The sequence below is a fragment of the Anomaloglossus baeobatrachus genome, chromosome 5 (genome assembly GCF_048569485.1).
Source record: "Anomaloglossus baeobatrachus isolate aAnoBae1 chromosome 5, aAnoBae1.hap1, whole genome shotgun sequence".
Taxonomy (NCBI): domain Eukaryota; kingdom Metazoa; phylum Chordata; class Amphibia; order Anura; family Aromobatidae; genus Anomaloglossus; species Anomaloglossus baeobatrachus.
Genome location: NC_134357.1, coordinates 19,270,475 through 19,292,695, shown reverse-complemented (window position 1 = coordinate 19,292,695; position 22,221 = coordinate 19,270,475). Strand labels below are relative to the sequence as shown.

The 22,221-nt window shown below is 47.5% G+C and overlaps 1 protein-coding gene across 1 annotated transcript in view; it reads right to left on the bottom strand.

The window, feature by feature from the left end:
• The window catches only part of LOC142312569 (uncharacterized), a 108,900-nt gene extending 107,653 nt beyond the window's left edge, over positions 1-1,247 (bottom strand). The window contains exon 1 of the mRNA XM_075351560.1: positions 1,195-1,247. The gene's annotated coding sequence lies outside the window, so the exon portion shown is untranslated. The remainder of the gene's footprint in view (positions 1-1,194) is intronic.
• Between the last annotated feature and the right edge of the window lie 20,974 nt (positions 1,248-22,221).

Below are 22,221 nucleotides of genomic sequence, written 5' to 3'. Positions count from 1 at the left end.
AAATAAAAATTTGTTTGTCATCTATTTTTTTTAAATTACTGACTGAGTTTGCGATGTTGGGTATCTGATAAACGCCGTGACTTCACTAACAGCAGGGCTTCATGCCAGGTGACATTACATATCTGGTATCAACCCCATATAATACTCTGTTTGCCACAGCACCAGAGCATCAGGATGAGCTGGGGAAAAGCTACAGGATTGGCACATCTAATGGATGCGCCACTTCTGGGGTGGCTGTGGCCTGCTATTCTTAGGCTGGGGAGGGTCCAAGAACTGCAAACCTCCCTAGTCTGAGAATACCAGACCACAGCTGTCCGCTTTACCTTGACTGATGATCCAATTTGGGGGGGACCACACGTTTTTTGTTTTAAATTATTTATTTCATTTAAAATAACAGCGTGGGGTGCCCTCGGTTTTGGATTACCAGCCAAGGTGAAGCTGTCAGCTGTGGTCTGCAGGCTGCCGCTGTCTGCTTTACCCTAGCTGGCTACAAAAGATGGGGAGACTCCACGTAATTTTTTTAATATTTATTGGCTAAATACAAGGCTGGGCACCCTTTAGTGCCACATGAAAGGCAGTAAAGGGTGCAAGATTACAAAATGCTGGGGAGTGGGACATTATATATGTCTTTCTCATCTATTATTTATCTATCCCTCCATTCATTCATTGATCTATTTATCCCTCTCTCTGTCTCTCTAGCTATCCATCTATCTATCTACATCTATTTATCTATCTAGCTGCTTCCGTGTTTTGCGGTCCGCAAAAAAAAACGGAAGGCACACAGATGACACACAGCCCGTATACGGAATGTAACGGAAGTCACACGGATGCATCCGTGAAAAAACGGACCATGTTTTGCGGACCAAAAAAACGGAACAGTCATGTGAATGTAGCCTAACAGGTTTAATCGCGATGACAGGGTCAAAAATTGAACAATGGAATTATTGAGCGTTTTTTCCAATTTTTCCTCAAAATAAAAGTTATCTGCACCTAACAATGGCGCCAATCAATAACACAAGCCCAGCAACAAAAACTAACACCCGCTCTCATACTGCGACAACGACAGAAAAGTAATAAAGTTCCGGCTCTTGGAAAACAACAATAAAAAAACAAATAAACATATAAATAAACGCCGGGTTATAAGAAATAGCTGTGAAGAGATAAACAGTCCCTGGACGGGGAATCTGCACTCACCTCCGCCACCTGCAGAGCCGCACACTGGAGAATACGCTGCTCTGTGCTTACAGGACCTGCCGTGATGTCACCATCATGTGATCAGTCACATGTGTGGGAGGAGTCAGGGGTCACATGACCAGGAGGCTCAGCGTGTGCTGCACTGCAGTGCTGGTTGTCATGGTGCTGGATCTCACTTTCCTTCTGCTGTTCCTAGATTTCTTTACTCACTTCTAGGCCACTTTCAGACGTTCGAGTGTAAACAGATACAAGTCACAGGTACCGGTATGGTCATCCGTGTGACATCCGTGTGACATCCATGTGACATCCGTGTGACTGGTACCATCAAAAAACACATGATACTGAAATTAATGTTTTTTAATGTGTAAAAGATGGACAAATGCTGAAATATTATAGATATAGAAAGAGAGATAGCTAAAATAGACAGAGGGATATAAAGAAAGAAAAAAACCCATAAAATTATTATTATTTATTATTATTAATTATTATTTACTAGCTGTACTACCCGGCTTCGCCCAGGTTAATAACTGTTGTTAACAAAATAGAATGTATTAAGAAAAATTTATTCTGCACACAATATCTGCTGCCCGGGATAGTAAGTGTCTCTCTGTTTCGCTCCCATTCTCTGTCTGTCTCCCCCTCTGTATATATCTCTCTGTCTCTCTCTATCTCTTTGTCTGTCTCTTTCCCTGTCTGTCTCTGACTGTCTCTGTCTCTTTCTCCGTCTGTCTCAATCTCTTTCCCTGTCTGTCTATCTCTTTCCCTGTCTATCTATCTCTGTCACTTTCGCTGTCTGTTTTTTTCCCTGTCTGTCTCTGTCCCTCTCTTTCCCTGTCTGTCTCTTTCCCTCTCTTTCCCTGTCTGTCTCTTTCCCTCTGTCTCTTTCCCTGTGTCTGTCTCTTTGTCTGTCTCTTTACCTGTCTTTGTCTGTCTCTTACCCTGTCTGTCTTTCCCTCTCTGTCTGTTTCCCTGTGTCTGTCTCTGTCTCTGTCTCTTTGTCTGTGTCTGTCTCTTTACCTGTCTGTGTCTGTCTCTTAACCTGTCTCTCTCTTTCCCTGTCTGTCTCTTTCCCTCTCTTTCCCTGTCTGTCTGTTTCCCTAGGTCTGTCTCTGTCTCTTTGTCTGTGTCTGTCTCTTTACCTGTTATTGTCTGTCTTACATAGTTACATAGTTACATAGTTACTAAGGTTGAAAAAAGACCTAGGTCCATCTAGTTCAACCTTCCTCCACCAGTTCTACACCTGGTCACCAAGTCATTTATAAACAACAATGTTTTGTGTGCTGAGGAAATTATCCTGCCCTTTTTTAAAAGCTGTTATAGTTTCTGTCATTACTACCTCTTGTGGTTGGCATTCCACAGTCTGACTGCTCTAACTGTAAAGAACCCTTTCCTATTTAGCTGTCGGAATCGCTTTTCTTCCACTCGCAGTGGGTGTCCCCTGGTCCTTAGTATTGTCTTTGGAAGAAATAAGTCATGTGCCAGTCCTTTATATTGACCACACATGTATTTATACATATAAATGAGATCTCCTCTGAGACGTCTTTTTTCTAAGCTAAACATATCTAACTTTTTCAACCTGTCATCATATGGGCGGCCTCCATAGTTGCCTGCCTTTGAACTGACTGTAACTTCTGAATGTCCTTTTTAAAATGTGGAGCCCAAATCTGGATCCCATATTCCAGATGTGGCCTTACAAGTGATTTATAGAGGAGTTACAATACGTTGGGATCACGGGATCTAATCTCTCTTTTTATACACCCTAGAATCTTGTTTGCTTTTGCAGCTGCTGCTTCACATTGAGTGCTGCTGCTCAGCTTATTTGTAATAAGAATACCCAAGTCCTTCTCCTGATCTGTAGTCCCAAGTTTACTTCCATTTAATGTATACGCAGTTATAGGATTACTACGTCCTAGGTGCATTACTTTACATTTATCAACATTAAATCTCATTTGCCAAGTATCTGCCCATTCTGACATCTTAGCCAGATCTTTTTGTAATATTGTACTATCAAGGTCAGTTTTTAATATCCTACATAGTTTGGTGTCATCAGCAAAGACTGACACTTTACTATCAATCCCATCCACAAGGTCATTAATAAAGAGATTAAAAAGAATTGGTCCTAGCACAGATCCCTGCGGCACCACACTGCTGACTATAGCCCATTTAGAGAATATACCATTTATACCTACTCTTTGTTTCCTATCTTTTAGCCAATTCCTTAACCAGTTGCACATAGTTTCCCCTAGTCCTTGCTTCTGGAGCTTTAGTATAAAGCTATTATGTGGTACAGTATCAAATGCCTTTGCAAAGTCCAAATAAATCACATCAGCTGCATTACCAATATCCAGGTTTGCACTTACCCCCTCATAGAACCCCAACAGGTTGGTTAGACACGACTTATCTTTCATGAATCCATGCTGTCTGTCAGTTATTATATTATTTTCTGCAATATATTTTTGCATGTCATCCCTTAAAATGCCCTCAAAAACTTTGCATACTACTGATGTCAGGCTTACTGGACGGTAGTTGCCTGGATCTACCCTCTTACCTTTCTTAAATATCGGTACCACATCAGCAATCCTCCAATCCTGAGGCACCAACCCTGTTACAAGAGAGTCTAAAAAGATGAGATACAGCGGTCTGTCAATTACGGAGCTCAATTCCCTCAATATTCGTGGATGCATGCCATCTGGCCCTGGGGATTTCTCAATGTTTAATTTACTCAGACGTAGGTGTATTTCTTCTTGTGTTAAATTAATTATATCTGGTGGGGAACTTTGATTTTTCACTTGTTGAATGATCCCTAGTACAGTCAGTTCCTTGGTGAACACAGATGAGAAATGCCTATTTAATATCTCAGTATTTAGTTTGTCCTCTATAACTAACTTGTTATTATATTTTAAGGGGCCAATACTATCCTTTGTTTTCCGTTTGGCATTAATGTATTTATAAAAGATTTTGGGATTTATTTTAATGTCATTGGCGATTTTTGTTTCAGTAGCTAGTTTTGCTTGTTTGATTTCTTTTTTGCATTTCCTATTGATATCTTTATAGTCCTGAAATGCTATTTCTGTATTCTCAGCCTTCAAGATTTTAAACGCTCTTTGTTTTTGTTTTATTATACTTTGCACAGTCTTATTTATCCATAGTGGTTTCTTTTTATTCCGGGACATTTTATTACCAGAGGGTATATGTTTTTACAGGACTCTAGCAGAATATCCTTAAACTTTCTCCATTTATGTTCAGTATCCCCAGTTACCATGACTTTGTCCCAATCTACACATTTACGCTCTTCCCTTAATTTGTTGAAATCAGCTTTCCTAAAATTCCAGGTTTTATCATTTCCCCTTTGAAATGTTCTATTGAATATTACGTTGAAGCTTACCATATTATGATCGCTGGTGCCCAAGTGCTCCCGAACCTGTAGATCTGAAATTGTCTCCGGTCTATTTGACAGGACCAAATCTAGCAAATTATCTCCCCTCGTCGGTTCATCTACCATCTGAGAGAGGAAATGGTATTAAATGGTAGATAAGAATTTACAGCTTTTAGCACAACCAGAAGATTCTATGTCCCACTGTATGTCTGGATAGTTGAAATCCCCCATAATAAGAACCCGATTATTATTATTAGCTGCCTTTTCAATTTGTTCCAGCATTTCACCCTCTATTTCTTCAGGTATGTTAGGAGGCTTATAGCAAACTCCAATTAGCATTTTTCCATTATTCCCCTCTCCATGTACATTTAACCATACTGACTCTACATTGTTGCAATTCCCCGCAATGTCATCATTCAACACAGGTTTTAGGTTAGATTTGATAAATGTAATGCTGCCACCAGGGGGAGCCAGAGCTCTGCAGCAGACGACACTACACAGAGCAATGAGAACCAGGAAGGAAATGCACAGCGTTCTCATGCACTGCCTAATCAGCACAGCTGAGAAGCAGAGCTGCAGAGCATGCAAGGAATAGTCAGACAGGCTGGGTCAAACACCGTACGGGCAGAAGCAGGACCGAAGAAGCGAGCAGAAGCGAAGTCAAAGTCAGGCTAGGGTCAGTACCGGAGGAGGCAACCGAGTGGGGAAATAGGAGGGGGGACACAGGACAGGAGGGACGACCAGGGGACAGAACACAGACAAGGGCACGGGGGCACAGGAACAGACAGATCAGGATATCACTCACAGGACCAGCAATCACAGGCAAAGCAGTGCTAAGCTTATAGCTGGCGCTGGTTCACTGGAAGTGTCAGCCGGAAGTGAGGCCCGATAGAAGGCTCCGCCCCCTAGCCATGTGGATAGGGAGGCGAATCATGACAATAAATATACACACCCCACCACCTTTTCTGTCTTTCCTGTCCCTCCTAAATGTACTATAACCCTGTATGTTTGTCACCCAGTCATGGCTTTCATCCAGCCAGGTTTCCGTAATGCCCACCACATCATAATCCATGGTTGACATAAGAGTCTCCAATTCATTCATTTTGTTTGCAAGAGTTCTTGCATTTGCCAGTAGACATTTAGGCTATGTGCCCACGCTGCGGAAAATGCGCGGATTTTGCCGCGGATTTCTCGCGGAAAAGCCGCGGATTTTCCAAAAATCTGCAGCAGCGGCACTTCCCAGCCATTTCAATGGCATTTTGGAAATGCTGTGTCCATGCTGCGTATTTTTCCGCGGCGGATTTGCCGTGGATTTTGATCCGGAAAAATCTGCAGCATGTCAATTATTGTTGCGGATTTTGGGTATAGAATGGGGAAAAAAAAAATCCGCATCAAAATCCGCGGCAAATTCGCGGTAAATCCGCGGCAAATCCGCGGCAAAAAAAAGGTGCGGATTTGCCGCGAAAGTCGCGGATTTTCATGCAGAAAAATCCGCAGGTACATTCTACCATGGACACATAGCCTTAATCCTATTAACACCTTTATTACTCCTAGCCTCCCTACGTTCCTTGCATGTCCCATCCCCCACTAATCCTTCATTGACCCCTACCGTCTCCCTGTCTCTATCTGCTCTATCTATCCCCTTTTTTGCTCCACTTACTTCCCTCCCCCCGATCCTACTTTAAAAGCTCCTCCATCCTTCTGACCATTTTTTCCCCCAGCACAGCTGCACCTTCCCCATTGAGGTGAAGCCCGTCCCTACTGTAGAGCCTGTAGCCGACTGAGAAGTCGGCCCAGTTCTCCATGAACCCGAACCCTTCCTTCCTGCACCAATTTCTAAGCCACGTGTTTATCTCCCTAAGCTCCCGCTGTCTTTCTAGTGACGCTCGTGGCACCGGTAGTATTTCTGAAAACACCACCTTGGAGGTCCTGGACTTCAGCTTCTCTTCTAGTTCCCTGTAATCATTTTTAAGGACCTTCCACCTGCCTCTAACTTTGTCATTAGTACCAATGTGCACCATGACCGCTGGGGTTTCCCCAGCTCCACCCAGCAATCTGTCTATCCGATCTGCAATATGCCGAACCCGAGCACCCGGCAGATAACATACTGTTCGGCATTCATGGTCTCGGCGACAGATGACCCTGTCTGTCCGCCTAATTATAGAGTCCCCTACCACCAACATCTGTCTGGGCTTTGATGCACTCCTATTTACCTCCTTCCTACAGCAGTTGTTTTCCTGGTTGCTAGGAGCAATGTCCTGATGTAGTGACCCTAGTCCTGGCCCTTCATTCCTAATATCAGCCAAACAGTCATATTTACTAGGTTGCGCCAGGTCAGAACTAGGCTCCCTGACACTTTTCCCCCTACCTCTTCTTCTAACTGTTACCCAACTACCTACCTCTGGGTCCTGATCTTCTCCACCTCCACCCTCCTCCATATCACTGGCCCCAGCCAGAGAAAGCTCAGTGAGCTTTAAACTCCTCTCCAGGTTTGCAATGCCCCTGAGTGTTGCAAGCTGCTTATTTAGATCAGTTACCTTGGCTTCCAAATACGCAACATGCTTGCATCGAGTGCAGACAGTCTCTTAACCTGTCTCCCCGTCTGTCTCTTTCCCTGTCAGTCTGTCTCTTTGTCTGTGTCTGTCTCTTTGTGTCTGTCTCTTACCTTGACTATGTCTGTTTCTTACCCTGTCTGTGTCTGCCTCTTTCCCTGTCTGCGTCTGTCTCTTTCCCTGGCTGCATTGTGACACTCCAACATTCCATATAAGGGCGTGGCTGCGCATTCTTCTGAAGTTCTGGCTGCACTGTGGCTCCCAGCTCCATTCGCTTTAATGGAGGCAGGTTTTTTGGTGAATAACTGTAAAGAGCGGGGTTAAAATTTCCCCTCAAAACATAGCCTATGACGCTCTCGGGGTCCAGAAGTGTGAGTGTGCAAACTTTTTTGGCTGTAGCTGCGACACTGCGGATGCCAATCCCGGACACACACACACACACACACACACACATACACACATTCAGCTTTATATATTAGATTATTATAGCGCCATCAAATCCATGGCACTTTGCATGTGAAAGGGGTATACATAATAATAATTTTATTCATTTATATAGCGCTATTAATTCCAGAGAGCTTTACATACATTGGCAACACTGTCCCCATTGGGGCTCACAATCTAGAGTCCCTATCAGTATGTCTTTCGAGTGTGGGAGGAAACTGGAGTACCCAGAGGAAACCCACGCAAACACAGGGAGAACATACAAACTCCTTGCAGATGTTGTCCTTTGTGGGATTTGAACCCAGGACCCCAATGCTGCAAGGCTGCAGTGCTAACCACTGAGCCACCACAAGACTGCAGTGCTAACCACTGAGCCACCGTGGCACCCATATAATAGGGACAAGTACAATAATCACATACCTCCCAACCGTCCCGGATATAGCGGGACAGTCCCTCTTTTGAGCCTTTGCTCCCGAGTCCCAGCCGTGAGCTATGTATCCCGTGGCTCTGCCCACCCACTGTAGCCCCGTCTCGCTGTTTCTCCCTTCTATCCAGTGATTAGAGCTGAGCACGCTACATGAAACTCCTGTGACAGTGTCAGGTATGACTCACCCCCGGCACCAGAGCATAGATCCCCAGCCCCGGAGCATGTGCGCTTCTCTCCAGCTGTTCTCTGACACCCCTGGCACCAGAGCCGACATCCCCAGCCCCGGAGCCTGTGCGCTTCTCTCCATCCCCAGCCCCGGAGCCTGTGCGCTTCTCTCCATCCCCAGCCCCGGAGCCGATGCGCTTCTCTCCATCCCCAGCCCCGGAGCCGATGCGCTTCTCTCCATCCCCAGCCCCGGAGCCGGTGTGCTTCTCTGCAGCTGTTCTCTCTGACTCCCCGTGTGTTTGCTTCTCACTGCTGCAGACACACGGGGAATCAGGAAGCTGAGGAGAAGACCGTGTAATCAGTGCTTGATTCCTCTCCTGCAGTTAGCACTGGCCAGTAATAACCTATGTATCTGCCGAGGAACCTTAAAGGGAACCTGTCAGGTGGAATATGCACTCAGAGCCAGGAGCAGTTCTGGGTGGATATTTCTAATCCCTGCCTAAACGTCCCTATATACACCAGCATAGATTAAAAATACTTTTTCTAAAAATCTCTTTAAGTCTTATATCTTATGCTAATGAGCGCGAGGACTAATCCCAAGGGCATTACTTTGCTTGGCCAGTTGGCTCACATAGCATGTTAGCATGTTATTACACCCCTGTATGAGTACTAACATGCTATGTGAGCCGACTAGCCAAAGCGAAGTAACGCCCTTGGGACTAGTCCCTGCACTCAATAGCATAAGATATAAGATCTTTAAAAATACTTTTTCTAAAGATCTCTTTATCTATGCTAGTGTATACAGGGACAGCTAAGCTTGCTTTACACTTTTCAATTTCGAATACGATATTGTATGCGATGTGTCCCGCCTCCATCGTTTATGCGGCACATGCAATTTGTTGCATGAGCTGCACAAACGATTAACCCCCGTCACACGTACTTACCCGTCCATACGACCTCGCTGTCGGCGGTGAACATCCACTTCCTGGAGTGGGAGGGACGTTCGGCGTCACACCGACGTCACACGGCAGCCGGCCAATAGAAGCGGAGATGAGCGGGACGTAAACATCCCGCCCACCTCCTTCCTTACGCATAGCCGGCGGGAGCCGCGGGACGCAGGTAAGCTGAGTTCATCATTCCCGGGGTGTCACACACAGCGATGTGTGCTACCCCGGGAACATTGAACAACCTGTGGTACAATTTTTAGGAATTGAACGACGTGTATGCGATGAACGTTTTGACGTTCAATCGCAGTCGCACGTACCTGTCACACACTACAATATCACTAATGATGCCGGATGTGCGTCTCTTAAGACGTGACCCCGCCGACACATCGTAAGATACGATATTGTAGCGTGTAAAGCCCGCTTTAGGGCTGCTTCTCACTTGCGAGTTTCTCGCAGTAGAGCAATGCGAGAAAATCTCGCATTGGAATCGGACACATGTTAGTGAATGATTCAGCTCTCATCTGCGATTTTTTTCTCACTCCAAATCGGACTGAGAAAAAAAATCGCAGCATGCTGCTTTTTTGCGAGTTTCTACTGCGAGTCTCTCCAATGCAAGTCTATGGGAGCGTGTAAATAATTGGATGTCACGGGATGGCGCTCACACCATCCTAGTGACATCCGATTTTCTAAATACATTTCTCGCATGTTTCCTAAAAAACTGGAAACGAGTGATGTGTCACAATGTCTGTCAATCACTATTCTCTGTCAGTCGGTCTCTCCCTCTCGGTCTCTATTCTCTCTCTGTCGGTCCGTCACTATCTCTGTCCCTCTCTCACAGTCTGTCGGTCATTTCCCCCTCCTCTCTCATACTCACCAATCCCTTATCCCCAGCACGGCGCTGCACGGCATTCACACTGCTGCGGCGGCTTTTACTATTTTGTAAAAGCCGGCCGCTCATTAAACAATTTCGTATTCCCTACTTTCCCCGCCCACAGGCGCCTATGATTGGTTGCAGTGAGACACACCCCCACGCTGAGTGACAGCTGTCTCACTGCACCCAATCACAGCAGCCGGTGGGCGGGTCTATACTGTGCAGTGAAATAAATAATTAAATAATTAAAAAAACCGGCGTGCGGTCCCCCCCAATTTCAATACCAGCCAGATAAAGCCATACGGCTGAAGGCTGGTATTCTCAGGATGGGGAGCCCCACGTTATGGGGAGCCCCCCAGCCTAACAATATCAGCCAGCAGCCGCCCAGAATTGCCGCATACATTATATGCGACAGTTCTGGGACTGTACCCGGCTCTTCCCGATTTGCCCTGGTGCGTTGGCAAATCGGGGTAATAAGGAGTTATTGGCAGCCCATAGCTGCCAATAAGTCCTAGATTAATCATGTCAGGCGTCTCCCCGAGATACCTTCCATGATTAATCTGTAAATTACAGTAAATAAACACACACCCGAAAAAATCCTTTATTAGAAATAAAAAACACAAACCAATTCCCTCATCACCAATTTAATAAGCCCCAAAAAGCCCTCCATGCCCGGCGTAATCCACGGACCTACAGCGTCGCTTCCAGTTCTGCTGCATGCAGGTGACAGGAACAGCAGAAGACACAGCCGCTCCTGTCACCTCCACACAGCAAATGAAGACAGCCGCGCGATCGGCTGAGCTGTCACTGAGGTTACCCGCTGTCACTGGATCCAGCGGTGGCCGCGGGTAACCTCAGTGACAGCTCAGCTGATCGCGCTACTCACCGCCGCTCCTGTCAGCTCCACGCAGCTAATGAGGTGAGTAGCGCGATCAGCTGAGCTGTCACTGAGGTTACCCGCGGCCACCGCTGCATCCACCGCTGGATCCAGTGACAGCGGGTAACCTCAGTGACAGCTCAGCTGATCGCGCGGCTGTCTTCAGTTGCTGTGTGGAGCTGACAGGAGCGGCTGTGTCTTCTGCTGCTCCTGTCACCTCCATGCAGCAGAACTGGAAGCGATGCTGGAGGTCCGTGGATTACGCCGGGCATGGAGGGCTTTTTGGGGCTTATTAAATTGGTGATGAGGGAATTGGTTTGTGTTTTTTATTTCTAATAAAGGATTTTTTCGGGTGTGTGTTTATTTACTGTAATTTACAGATTAATCATGGAAGGAATCTCGGGGAGACACCTGACATGATTAATCTAGGACTTATTGGCAGCTATGGGCTGCCAATAGCTCCTTATTACTCCGATTTGCCAACGCACCAGGGCAAATCGGGAAGAGCCGGGTACAGTCCCAGAACTGTCGCATATAATGTATGCGGCAATTCTGGGCGGCTGTTGGCTGATATTGTTAGGCTGGGGGGCTCCCCATAACGTGGAGCTCCCCATCCTGAGAATACCAGCCTTCAGCCGTATGGCTTTATCTGGCTGGTATTAAAATTGGGGGGGACCGCACGCCGTTTTTTTTAATTATTTATTTCACTGCACAGTATAGACCCGCCCACTGGCTGCTGTGATTGGGTGCAGTGTGACACCTGTCACACAGCGTGGGGGTGTGTCTCACTGCAACCAATCATAGGCGCCTGTGGGCGGGGAAAGCAGGGAATACGAAATTGTTTAATGAGCGGCCGGCTTTTTCAAAATAGTAAAAGCCGCCGCAGCAGTGTGACCGCCGTGCAGCGCCGCATCGGGGATCGGTGAGTATATGAGAGAGGGCTTCTCACTTCAGTCACTCAGGGGATTAGCGGTCACCGATGAGCCATTCACAGGTGACCGCTAATCAGGACGCGGCACAGACAGAGCCGCAGCATGACCATGAAGTCGGGTGAAGTTCACCCGAGTTCATTCTGATCGTGCGGCTATGTCTGTGTCTGCTGTCATCTGCCATTCAGCTCTGCTACATGGCTGTCTGTGTCTGCTGTCAGCGGCCATGTAGCAGAGCTGAATGGCAGATGACATAGTAAAAAACACGCATTACACACGCATTACACACGCATTACACACGCTAGTAAAATCATTAATTTATTCAGAAAAAGCATCGCACTAGCGTTGCACTCGGACCTAACGTGAACTAAAATCAGTCGAGTTTTTTTCAGCCCAGTCGGACCGATTTTACTTGCATAGATGTGTTTCCACCCTTAGGCAGGGATCAACAATATGCACTGTAACGTTGCGCCCTGCAACGTGGGGGTTCCACTCGCTTGCAGCGGTGTGAGGTAGCTTCAGCAACACACGTACACAGTCTCTTCATAGAAATTCTGGCAGTTTATTTAAAACACTCAGCATAAACTGCCCTCAAACATAAACAATAAGTCCATAAAGGAAGTTTTAGCAACTTCCCCACTCTCTGGCTCCTGCCAGCATACAGCTCTAGCCAAGGTTCCTTCCAGCACCCAGGGCCCTCTGCAGACCCCTGTCTGTCTCTCCTCCAGGAGAGATTCGGTCCTACAGCCCTGGCCTGGCTTGGCCGCACTCACCTCAGACTCAATAACAGAGCCTTGTGTTTCGCCTCCACACAGGCTGATACACCCAGAGCTCCCGGCTCTGCTCTCACTTGTTTCCAGTCCACACACTGGACGTCTGGAGCTAGTCTCTATCTAGACTGCCCTAGACACACACTCTCCCTAGGTTCAGAGACAGGATTGCTTTAACCCCTGGAGCCACACCCACAGGTGGTAGGGAGTGTGTAATCAGCATCACACACCCTTCCATGGCTCTGCATGTAATGCAATCCTGTGGAACCACAGGTCCCAGCCAACTTCACATTGCAGAGCACCCATGCTTCTGCAAAACATACCGGCCCTTTGTAACACAGCCGGTTGATACGTCACAGCACCCAGAACTGCTCCTGGCTCTGAGTGAATGTTGCACCTGACAGGTTCCCTTTAAAAGGAACCTGTCACCAGATTTGGTGACTATAAGCTGCAGCCACCACCAGTGGGCTCTTATATACGGCATTCTAACATGCTGTATATAAGAGCCCAGGCTACTGTGTACAAAGTAAAAATCACTTTATCATACTCACCTAACGGGCGGTGCAGTGCAGACTGGTCGGATGGGAGACAGGTTCCCTTTAATCTCTGTTGGACGGGCTGTCCAACTAGTTCGACTCTGCTGTATCCTGGCTTCCCAACTGCTTCGGCTCTGCTGCGTCCTGGCTGCCCAACTGCTTTGGCTCTGTTGCATACTGGCTGCCCAACTGCTTCGGCTCTGCTGCGTCCTAGCTGCCCAACTGCTTCGGCTCTGCTGCGTCCTAGCTGCCCAACTGCTTCGGCTCTGCTGCGTCCTGGCTGCCTAACCACTTTGGATCTGCTGCGTCCTGGCTGCCCAACCGCTTCAGCTCTGCTGCGTCCTGGCTGCCTAACCGCTTCGGCTCTGCTGCATCCTGGCTGTCCAACGGCTTCGGCTTTGCTGCATCCTGGCTGCCCAACCACTTCGGCTCTGCTGCATCCTGGCTGCCCAACCGCTTCGGCTCTGCTGCGTCCTGGCTGCCCAACCGCTTCAGCTCTGCTGCGTCCTGACTGCCCAACCGCTTCGGCTCTGCTGCATCCTGGCTGCCCAACTTCTTTGGCTCTGCTGCGTCCTGGCTGCCCAACTGGTTTAGCTCTGCTGCGTCCTGGCTGTCCAACTGGTTTAGCTCTGCTGCGTCTAGGCTGCCCAACCGGTTTAGCTCTGCTGCATCCAGTTTGCCCAACCGTTTAGCTCTGCTGGATCCTGGCTGCCCAACCAGTTCTGCTCTGCTGGATCCTGGCTGCCCAACCAGTTCTGCTCTACTCCATACTGGCTGCCCAACCATTTCCACTCTGCTCCTTACTGGCTGCCCAACCACTTCCACTCTGCTCCTTACTGGCTGCCCAACCAGTTCATCTCTGCTGGGTCCTGGCTGTCCAACCAGTTCAGCTCAGCTTTGTCCTGGCTGCCCAACCAGTTCAGCTCCGCTGGGTCTGCCTTATTAAAGTCAATAGTCACTTCACAGGTCGTGCTAAAATCCTATTTTTTTTAGGGCTTCACACAGAAGGCCCTGACGGAGCAAATGATGTTGATGCGAAAACACAAAGTGTTAAAACACATAGCCTTAAAGTGACAGGTATTATCTCCCCAATAATAGCACAAATAATAATGTGACGTTGGTTAATTGGGGTTATCCATCCAGGACTTTTAGATTTTTTTTCTTAAGGGGCTAATAATTCACAGACCAGTAGTTGTTATCTACCTGCCTGTTCTGCGCAGCGCTGATGTGTGCCGACTCAGAGCGATCACAGACGGTTCCTGGTGGTGATTCTGCAGCTTCATTTGCCCTCACTGTGGAGAGGTGATGGTAACGCTTCCCATGATCACAGCAGAACAATGAGTCTTCTCTAATTGCTTCTATTAACCCCTTCACCCCGGGAGATTTCTCATTTTTTCCTCTCCTTCTTCAAGAGCTGTACTTTTCTATTTTTCCGTCAATTTTGCCATATGGGGGCTTGTTTTTTGCAGGACGAGTTGTTCTTTTGCATGAAACCATTAGTTTCACCATATAGAAAACGGGAAAAAAAAATCCAAATGCGGTGAAATTGCAAAAAAAGTGTTGTTTTTGGGATATTTTATTCACCGTGTTAAATATATGGTGAGGCTGACAGGTCAGTAGAACGCCTCAGGTCAGTACGAGTTCATAGATAATAAACTTATATTTTTACTTTTATCTGAGGGGTTAAAAAAAATCAGTACTTTGTTCCTCAAAAAATTGGGCTTTTTGCGCTATTTTCCGAGACCCATAGCGTTCTCATGTTTCAGGATCTGGGGCTCAGTGATGGCTTATTTTTTGCATCTTAAGCTAGCGTTTTTAGGGATACAATTTTGGAGTTTGGAATTTTTTTCTCGCCAAACCGCATACCGATCAGATTATTTGATTTTATATTTTGATCGGGCATTTCTGAACACGACGATACCAAATATGTGTATATTTTTTTTTTTTAAAACAGTTTTATGTTCAGTGGGGCGAATGGGTGTGATTTGAACTTTTAGGTTTTTTTATTCTTTCATTCTTTTTTTTTTACTTTTTGTATTTATTTTATTAGCCCCCTAGGGAACTATAAAGGCCGCTTTACACACTGCGATATCGGTACCTATATCGCTAGCGTGCGTACCCGCCCCCATCGTTTGTGCGACACAGGCATATTGCTGCCCGTCGCGCACAAAATCGCGCACCTCCATCACACATACTTACCTGCATAGCGACGTCGCTGTGACCGGCGTACCGCCTCCTTTCTGAGGGGGCGGTTCGTTTGGCGTCACAGCGACGTCACTAAGCGGCCGCCCAATCAAAGCGGAGGGGCGGAGATGAGCGGGATGAACATCCCGCCCACCTCCTTTCTTCCTTCCTCATTGCTGGCGGGACGCAGGTAAGGTGAGGTTCCTCGTTCCTGTGGTGTCACACACAGCGATGTGTGCTGCCACAGGAACGACGAACAACATCGTAACTGCAGCAGTAACGATAATCGAGATTAGGGGGGCATGTCACCGATTAGCAATTTTGAACGTTTTTGCAACGATTCAAAATCGCTAATAGGTGTCACACGCAACGACATCGCTAAAGCGACCGGATGTGCGTCACAAAATCCGTGACCCCAACGACATCGCATTAGCGATGTCATAGCATGTAAAGCGGCCTTAAGGATCAGAAGTCTAATCACTTGTTCTTTTCTGTTGATCTAGGCTGCACAGCTCTGATCAGCAGAAATGCTTCTTTCCTGTCAGTGCCGACGCTCTGTCAGGTCTCACAGGAAATATGTCATGGTAGCAACAGGAGTCATCACATGACTCCGAGCTACCATGGCAACCATCATCTCCCAGTGATTGCGTCACAGGGCTCTGATGGCAGCGAGGAATGGCGTGGCCATTTATATCACGTTGTCACATTTTGATCTAACTGAAAAGCAGGCGCGGGTGGATCGCGGATCCACCAGCGCCTGTTAGCCCCATATTTCTGTTATTCAAATCATAAGATGTGTGGGGGGTCACCACCGATTCACTGCAGCAGCCGGCGGTAATTACCTCGACATTACCAAGGACAAACTGGGGTCGTAAAGGGGTTAACCAAAAGCACAATGTTATTAAAGATCATTTATCTAATAGAGTAGACCTTACAGAATATGTAATGTGCAGCTTTTACATAGTGTAGATTAAGGTGTCAGATCTGCTTTAGAATAGAATTTTGTAGTTTTAAAATATTCTAATTTAAAATAAATACTACCAAGTTTGCATTAAGAATATTTTATATTTTTTCTGTTTATAATTATTGTTTGTAAAACAATGTGATCGGCAGTGCTGAATGTGTGTGGATGGGGAGTGGTTATGGGCGTGACTAGTTGTGAAATGGGTGTGGTTAGGGGTGTGGCCTAAAAATCATACTTTGCATATTTTGGAGTGCAAAGAATTAGGAGAACATCAAATAGGGGTGGTGCTGCTGGTGTTGGAGCTGCTGCAGGGACAGGATGTGGTCGATCTGTGCCTGCTATGCTCCCAAATGAAACACCTTCTTCTGATGCAAGCAGGTGACAGGTCGTTATGCATAATTTCATAGGCCCTATTATCGCTGTACGAATGGTCAGGCCAGAAGAAAGTAGAGACAGTTTTAGATTATTATAGAGAGGGGGGAGCCAGCACTGCCTATGGATGGCATGTGTGACGCCCTGACAAAACCCGGTAGTCACAGAAAGAGTTAAACCTCCTTGGTACCACCTGATCCCACACTGGTACAGTGAAGCAGACGCACCTCCTCCCCCCCAGTGTAACAAAAGGAGCAGGAGGGGAGGAGTTGAGTCGGTCAGTGGAAGGAGAAGGAGAGGAGAGCAGTCAGGGGTTGTGGCTCCTGGGCTGCTGTGGAAGTGGAGAAAGGATAAAGCCGAGTCTTGGAGCTGAAGTAGAGAGTAGGTTCAGGGGCACCTGTAGTGGACCGGGGCAGGGTAGTGGCCCGCCGGTAGTGTGCACAGAACCCTGGACTTGTGCAAAGAGAGGACTTCCCCCGTCCGAAACAGGTGACTCTTAGCTGGAGTGCAGAGGAGAGAGGGCCCTGCTTCTTGTACCGGGTGTGGGATCCGAACACCCCCGTACCAAAGGCCTATGGACACAGGCAATTTCTGGTTAAGTACTGGACTCTGTGCTTCCTGACCCTACACATAAAAACAGCCTCATCCAACACCAGGACAACCGAACTGTGAGTTTCCTACTCCCTGCAATCTTTGTCACCACCACAACTCCCAATTGGGCCCCGGGACTACAACTCCCCTACCTGTGGAGTGGATCCCACCTTGCTGCCCCACACCATCAGTCCCGGGCACGGTCCCCAGAGGCAGCGGCGGTGCCGCCATCTCATCATCGCAAACCACGGGTGGTGTCACAAACAATCTTCCCTGTACATATTCCCCTTTTTCCTTGTTGTGGAGCCTGGGATCACAGACCGGGTCACGCCACCGTGATACCTCTAGATGCGACCCCATTGGCCCGGTTCTGAGTACCCCCTATCCCTGGGCGACACACATGCAACAAATAAAAAGTGTAAAAATCACAAATTCATTCCTACTGTACTATAATGCAAAATGAGATTTTTAGTAAACAAATGATAAATAATTTGAGCCACCCCTGCATGCCATTCATAGGCAGTGCTGGCTCCCCCCTCTCTATAATGCATTTTTTCATTGTATGGCTGAGAGTGCCTCCAGTTCCTTTCTCTTCCAATTGGTCACCTGCTTAAAGTGCAGCGTTTGCACCTGTAGCCCATGGGCATTCCACCTCAACCCCTTGCAAATCAGCCAAACAGTTTGAGTCCAAAGTCATGCAGCAGCTACTTCTGCTTTTTGATGACTCCTCTGGCTGGAGTTCCGTGGCCCTGTCCCAGAGACGGAAAAGATTGAGTGTACGTGTGCCGCCCCTGTGCCCAGCAGCCTGCCGCTGCTCGGGTCCGGTGCTCTCCGGTGGGTGGCTTGAGGGTCTCCGGACCCGAGGGTTCTCTGCGGACACCGCGAATAAATGGGGGATGGATGATTTGGGGACGTATATGTACGGCAGGGCCGTATAAGAGTTTGTGACGCCACCCACGGTGTGTGGTGAGGTTGGACACCACCGCTGCTGTGACGGGACACCCGGGGGAGATGTTGCGCAGCAAGTTGTTAACCCCTCCATGGGCAGGGATGGTGGCCCCGGGACCCGTTAAGTTGTTGATGCAGGGACATGGGTCGGTGCCTGCAACCAGCTGCGTTCTGGTCCCCCACCCGGCTGGTGGTCTCTATCTTTCTCCTGCACCTTTTTTGTATGTTGGACTGCCTGTGCTTGCAACTCCACGATTCCGCTCCCCGGCTGGATGTGGCCTAAGGAGCTGCACACAGCTCCAGCACACACTGCTCTCCACTTCAACCTGAGACTAAAACTGAACTTTCCCCGCCCCGGGCTGTCTAAACTCCTTGGTGGGCGTCTTCCAACTGCCTGGTTCCGCCCCCTGGTGTGTCTGCCTAGCCCTGGGGAGGGGGGGTGACTAGGGTTTAACATGGTTGGCTGGTGTGACCTGTGAGGGACTGGTGTTATGCAGGGGCCTTTTCGTGACTATCTGGCCCGGCCAGGGCGTCACACTCCCCCTTGGTTAAACACAGACCGTCCGTGGGATGTCCAACCACCACCGGTTTATTTTTGTTTTTCAACTGGAAAAGATAAAAGGAACATATTTACAGAAATAATAACATATTTACATTTTAGGAAGGTTTAGTTCTTCCCTTAACGGAAGGCCGGTTACTTGAACGTTGCATAACATGTAAAAACATTTTTATTAATAACCGGGACGGGACCGGGTCCTTTTCAGCTCACCCCACCCAAACAAACCTAGCCTTGGTGCTGCCTCTAAAACCAGGTCAGCACCCCTTTTCCCCAGTCCAGGAAACAGGTTCGGGTCTGGGTGGTGCTCACACGGGCCGGGTAATAAGTTCCTTACCCGGCAGTCTCTCTCAGAGGTCCCACGTCCAGGGGACCCCTGACCCGGAGGGTCGTCACCGGTCGCACTAGTGACAGGACCTCGGCCTACAATTTTCCACTGGCCCTTCCTCCAACCAGCCTCTTGGGAGACTGTGGACTAGAAACCTGAAAACCAGGAAAGATCTGAGGCTCATCCTTCTCCCTCTTCCAGCCGATCCTGAGCAACAGAGCTTCCTGACTACTCGCCGCAAGGAGAGGCTGTGACACCACCACCCCCAGACGTGTCACCAAGCATGAGAGGAAGAGGAAATAACCCCCTACCCACCCACGAGCCCTGGTCCTGAATGGCAGCATTTTCAAATTCCTGGCTATTGAAATGCTGCCATTCCGGCTGGTGGAGATGGACACTTATAGAAAACTTATGGCAGTGGCTGTTCCACAGTATGTGGCAACCAGCCACCACTACATTTCAAGGTGGGCCATCCCTGCCCTGGACGGACATACTGCTGGCAAAATCAGATGTGCACTGCACAACACCATCAGTGGAAAGGCCAACATAACCACCGATAAATGGACCAATATGCACGGGCAAGGACGTTATTATTCCCTGCCTGCCCTCTGGATAAATGTATTGGCAGCTGGGCCTGAGACGGACGGTTTGGCGCATGTTCTACCGCCGAGGATTGCTGGACTTTTCTCTGTCCATGTTACCCTTTACTCTGCTTTCTCCACTGCCTCTTCTTACAGTCAGCGTAATACCTGCATGAGCAATTTCAGCACAGCCAGCGGGAAACAACAGCATGCTGTTGTGAAACTCCACTTTTTGGGGGAAAAAATCCCACACCATGTAGGAGCTGTGGACGGGGATCAAACAACAGATTGAACCTCAAGCCCGGTATAATGGTGTGCCATAATGGGCAAAATCTCGTAGTAGCTTTGATCTTAGCCGGTTTGACGCACATACCTTGCCTGGCGTATGTGCTGAATTTGGTGGTGCAGAGTTTCCTGAAAAATTACTCATAAATGTCAGAGCTGCTGCAAAAAGTGTGAGCGGATTATGCAGGACAGGTGCACGACCCCATAGAATAATATTGGTCTGAGTGTGATACAATTTTTTGATATATAGCAGTCGCACTGAAAACACGATCATCTTCACGAGCCCTTACTGAGAACAATCAATTCCTGATTTTATATTAAGTTGACTGAGCGATAATGATGGTTCCAGCTGTTCTCCAGACCAATAAATTAGTGTAATTAGTCATGAATATCATAAAAGATATGGGATGGGTAATACAGTATATTACAAAAGTGAGTACACTGCGCACACATTTGTAAATATTTTATTATATCTTCTCATGGGACAACATTGCAGATCGGACCCTGTGATACAATGTGCAGTGTCAGTGTGCAGCTTGTGTAACAGTGTATATTTGGTGTCCTCTAAATAACTGAACACACAGCCATTAATGTCAAAACCACTGTCAACAAAAGTGAGTACACCCCTTCGTGAAAATGGCCAAATTGTGCCCAAAGTGTCATTTTTTTAAAGCACTCTCTTGGGTATGGAATTCACTAGAACTTCACAGAAGCCCCACAGATGCTCAATACGGTTTACGTCTTGAGATATGATTGGCAGTCCAACAGCTTTATCCTCAGTTTCTTTAGCGAGGCAGTGGTGGTCTTGGAGGTGTTTGGGGGTTGTTGTCACGTTGGAATGTGAAGGAAGAGGTTCATGCTGATCTTGCCTGACTGTAGGCAGGACACACTTGTCTATGCCCTCCTCACCTGGTTGTTGCCACACATGATCATGGTCTCATCAGACCACAGGACATGATTCCAGTAATTCATGTTAATCTGGTTGTTTGCAGCAATCTGTTTGTGGCTTTATTTTGCATCATCTTTAGAAGAGTCTTCCCTCTTCGACGACAGCTATACAGACTAATTTGATGCAGTGTGCGACTTATGGTCTAAGCACGGACAGGCGGACCCCCCATCCTGTAACCTCTGCAGCAATGCTGGCATGATACATCTATTTTGAAAAGACGACCTCTAGATATGACGCTGACCATGTGCACACAAGGCCTGTTTTCAGGGTAACCGGTCTTGTTAAAATGCTGTATGGTCTTGGCCATCGTGCTGCAGCTCAGTTTCAAGGTGCTGATAATCATCTTATAGTCTACAATGTCTTTATATAGAGCAACAATTCTTTTTTCAGATCATCAGGTAATTCTTTACCATGAGAGGCCATGTCAGACTTCCAAGGTGCGGACATCTTGAACCTTTGCAGCTGCAAAGGGGCCCAAGAGCTTCAGGACACAAAAATTGGGCGAAGCCCACGCAATTTTTTTAATTTATTTTGTCAAAAAACTTTAAAAAGAGCTTCCCTGGATTTTCCATTGCCAGTAACACCAAGCAGTGGGGGTTAGCAGCCAGTAGCTGTTTGGGTTACCCTTACCTAGCAATAGAAAATGCAGCAGGAGCTCGCACATTTTTTTTTACCCCTATATGTTTGGGTTTTTTTTTTTTTAAAAAATTGACATGGGCTTTGCCATATTTTTGTATGCTAGCCAGGTACAGCAGGCAGGTACGGGCTGCCCCCAACTGCATATTTGCACCCAGCTGGGAACCAAAATATAGGGAAGCCCTTTTTTTGCCGGAAGGCAAAGCGATCAGATGATGTGTCAGGTTCAAGGACCAGAATCAGATGACACATCAGCTGTTGTTTAAAAGCCGTTTATACAATCAGCTGATGCATCAGTAGAAAAAAAAAATACTATACTCACCTGTCTGCAGGACACGTCCGATCGACTCCAGGACCTGCCGGTAAGCACCTGATGCTGTCACCTGACAGCATCATATGATTGTTAAACCGGCTGGGCGGTACAAAGCTGGCCGGATTTTTTGAAAGATCAGCCGATTCATCATCTGATTGTTTAAAAGCCGTCCGGCTTTTCACTGCTGGAATTAAGCAATCAGTGACAGCATCAGCTGATTTCCAGGAGGTCCTGGAGTCGATGAGACGTGTCCCGGGAGTCTGCAGAGAGGTAAGTAAGGTGAAGAGTTCATCCCAGCAGAGGATCTCCAGGATACCCCCCAGTGATCCAGCTGCATGAACTGTATTCACCTTGTGACATCCCCCGACGTCCCTGCAAAGAGGTATCATGGTAAAACACCGCAAGAATACTGAATGCCTAGTGCAC